Source organism: Mus pahari, chromosome 1 (assembly GCF_900095145.1).
Source record: "Mus pahari chromosome 1, PAHARI_EIJ_v1.1, whole genome shotgun sequence".
In the NCBI taxonomy this organism is placed as follows: Eukaryota; Metazoa; Chordata; class Mammalia; order Rodentia; family Muridae; genus Mus; species Mus pahari.
In genome coordinates, this window is record NC_034590.1 from 42,294,732 (window position 1) to 42,298,673 (window position 3,942).

Consider the following 3,942-nt stretch of genomic DNA (forward strand, 5'->3'; position numbering starts at 1 on the left):
TCCATTTTTTAATGGGGTTATTTGAATTTTTGGAGTTCAGCTTTTTGAGCTCTTCGTATATATTGTATATTAGTCCCCTATCAGATTTAGGATTGGTAAAAATCCTTTCCCAATCTGCTGGTGGCCTTTTTGTCTTATTGACAGTGTCTTTTGCCCTACAGAGGCTTTCAGCAGGCATTCTTACCCACTGAGTCATCTCCCACCCCTGAGCTGTTTCTGAGATGGGGTGGTACAACACTGTGAGAAAGATCTGGGGAGAAACCTGGCTTGGGACCTGAGAATGGGAATCTGTCCACGATGTACCTGTTCGTCCCCAGAGATCGGAGACACACAGAAGCCAATGTGCACCTTTTCAAAAGTTGATACTTTTTTTCCTTTCTTACTCCTTTTCCTTTCTTACTTCTTTTGTTATTTTCTATTTCTCTTTTTGTTCGTTAATGCTAAGTCTCATTGCCTAATGAAGAATAGTGACATGGCTGTGCCTATATAGCCATAAGGATGGTTGGCAAAACCCAAGAACTATACTAACAAATACCTCCTGTCTCTCTTCCTTCCCCAACCCCAGGGTCTCTTCTGTCTTAGGCTGCCCTTAGACCATCTGTAGCCAAGGAATATCCTAAATGCCCCCCACTGAGTACTAAGGGTGCATGACTCTACTCTTACGCCCAGTTAATGCAAGGATGTGGAATGAACCTTGGACTTCATGCATGCAAAACAAGCAGCTTGTAAACTTGGGATACATTCCCAGCCCTTAAATCTTTATGAAAACAGGGTTTGGAGGCTACCTGTGACCTGCTAATAAAAAGATTCTATAATAATCATGTGAAAAAAGTAAACAGAGAAGCTTATATCCAGGGAAAACAGGCAAATTTGTAAGGGCTTATCTGTAACTAATTAACAGAATGTCCAGTGGTGTCAGCTGCAAGGCTTAAAGCTGTCTCTGGATGAGATGTAGGCGCTATGTGAATAATCTTCAGCTAAGAGAATCTGATTGATATTCTGCCAGTTTAAGGGAGGCCCGAAGAAACAACTCTTACACAGCAGGTCCAAAGGTCACAGAAAGAAAAGCATCTAGATCCATTTGAGACTTGTCTTGGACTGGGGCCCAGAACAGTGTTTTTAAAAACTTGCTTTATGTGAGAACATATCTAAAAATATTAATGGAATTTGTGGTTACTTTCTCCAGAAAAAAACACATCCATCAATAACATCTTTGGGATATCTATTTACTTTAAGATTTGTCCTGCAAGTTTTCTTTTACCTCTACATCTATCTATCTCTCTATCTATCTATCATCTATCTATCTATCCATCCATCTATCTTATCAATCTATCTATTGTCTATCTATCTCTTTGTGTGGTATGTAAAAAAGAGAGAGAGATAGAGAGAGAGATTAGTGTGGGGGCCCTTTTCCTAATGCTCCAAGCATAGACAGTTTCTTCAGAACGCCTTTCACCCTTGGATGACTGAAGACTATAAAGTAATGATAATGAATAATTCTGGCTTCCCCTCCCCCTGCCTCTGAGACAGGGTTTTTCTGTGTATTCCAGACTGTCCCGGAACTCATTTCGTAGACCAGGCTAGCCTCGAACTCTAGATATCAAACAGATATCGGCCCGCTTCTGGCTTCTGAGGGCTGGGATTAAAGGCGTGCGCCACACTTGTCCAGCAGGTTTCAATATTTTCAATGATATCATGCTTTTGAATTTTGATTCCTATTTGTTCATTTATGTGTCACGCGCACGCACACACACACACACACACACACACACACACACACCACACTGTTCATGTGTGAGACAAAGGAGTCAGTTGTCTCCTGTGGGTTCTAAGGAGACTGTGGGGCTTTGGAGCAAACTTTGGAGCAACCTCTACCTGTTAGGTTCGCTCCCTGGTCCTTCAGCATTCTGTTTAATATGATGCTTTGTCTTCGTGGATTTTTGACTTCCAGTTAAAACCTGCCATCGGTTGGTCAGCAGGAGAGTGAAAGAGTGTCATGCACACTGTACCAGCATCGAGGCTGAGCCTGCCAGCAGAGCTGACTCTGATGGACAAAGTGCTGCCTAGGGTGAGTGGACAGGATGAAGAGCTGCTTTCGTTGGAACACCCGCAAAAGGTAGTTTCGTTCAGCGGGTATGTCATAAGCGCACACGTGTAAGACGGAACAGTCTTAGATGATGCCAAAGTGGGACAGGTGATGCCCATGTGTTAGTCCCCACGAGGATTCTGAGGCCTAGGGCTTTGAAAATAGGCTGCCAGCTCTTGTCCTTGTGCCTCTAATGAGATGATGGCCACTCCATGACTACTTCATCTCGTGAAATATTGTCATCATCGGGAAGACGGAAATTATTTTTTACTACTTCCACTTTCTGAAATTGAAAAAAGAAAAAGAAAAAAGAAAAAGCTCTCAGGTGAAATCCCTGAAGTCAGTCTCTCTCTTCCTGCTCTCTCTCTCTCTCTTCCTGCTCTCTCTCTCTCTCTCTCTCTCTCTCTCTCTCTCTCTCTCTCTCTCTCTCTCTCTGTCTGTCTCTCTCACTTAGAGGTCACTGGGCTGCCAGCATCAGCTACCTCAGAAACATCTCCCCCAGCAGTGCTCTCTGCCTCTGTTACAGAAGACGGCAAAATTATGAGCACTCATGCATCTGGTCAATTACACACTGCTCCACCAACAAGGGCAATTCCTTCTCCACTTCAGCTGGTGCACAGTGATGCCCTGGAGCCCAGGACGGACATGCCTTGTAACTTTTTAACCTAGTTAGTGTAACTGCCAATATTATTCCCGTTCATATAAATGTCTAATCCTTTCTTGAATCTTGCTAGGCTATTTCCCTCAATAATATCCTGCAGCAGTGAATTCCAAAGGTGCATTATACGCTGCTTTAAAAATATTTCCTCTATTCGTTTTAAATTTGTTGCCTTTTAACGTCGCGGCGTGGCCGGCGCTCTGGCCTTAAGTGGTACAGGTTAAGGGCAGAGCTTCACTCTCCCCAGCACTTTCTCCGTCTTCTCTCAGTACTTTCTGTCTTGTCACTTGTAATCGTGATTAAGCGAGATGATTTGACTAAGTGGTTTTATGCTACCTGGGGCACGGAGCAGGCATTGGCCCAAAAGCCTTCCTTGATACTCAGTATGATTTATTAGATAAATATTTACCCAGTACCTATTTGAGTAGGAACTGTTTCAATTTTGGAGGGACAGCTTTGAGTAAGACTAGGCCATTGTTCAGAAGGACCCGACTTTTCATGAGAGGAAATGGGCAGTAACACAGTGTGTAAATTATTAGGTGCCATTTCAGGGTCAAAAAAGATCTATCCATCCTCCACATGCTCAAAGTCTACCAAACTTGGCCTGGTTTCTTGCTGCCCCCCCCCCCATCCCGTCTAAAATCTGTAGCACTATAATTATTCACATAGCATTGACATTGCATTAAGTATTACAAGCTATCTGCAAATGATTAACGTGCACGCAAGCATGTGCATAAATTATATCAAGTTCCATATCATGCAATAGAAGGGGCTTGGTTATCGTGCGATTTCAGGGTCCTTGGGTGAGGGAGTGTTTTTTTTTTTGTTTGTTTGTTTTGTTTTGTTTTGTTTTTTGTTTTTTTTTGAACAGGGGGTAGTTGGGCCGGGCCACCTATCAGTCATCTATGTGACATCTGTGGCTCTGTGTTATTTGTTTGAGTATGTGAATGAATCAAGATGAAGAAAGGTCATTTTAGCTCCTTTGACATACTAGATCCGGGAGGAAAAGTTCTCTAATGCTTCTTATAACTCCCAAGAGTGTTGGGGTACACAAAGGAAGGGATTTAGACAGAAAGATTCCAGTTGCAAGACCTAAGGTGCGCTGTCTAAGCAGCTAGGTGACCTTGGACAGGTCACCTTATTGCTCAAACCCAAAGCTTTCTTCTTCATAAAAATAGGAAGTAAGTTTTCTTCTTTC

At 42.9% G+C, this 3,942-nt stretch overlaps 1 long non-coding RNA gene across 2 annotated transcripts in view; it reads left to right on the forward strand.

The window, feature by feature from the left end:
* LOC115063625 overlaps positions 1–3,942 on the forward strand; it is a 49,296-nt gene that overhangs the window by 40,450 nt on the left and 4,904 nt on the right. For both annotated transcript variants that reach the window (XR_003843481.1, XR_003843480.1), the window contains exon 6: positions 1,952–2,068. This is a non-coding gene — a long non-coding RNA (uncharacterized LOC115063625). The remainder of the gene's footprint in view (positions 1–1,951; positions 2,069–3,942) is intronic.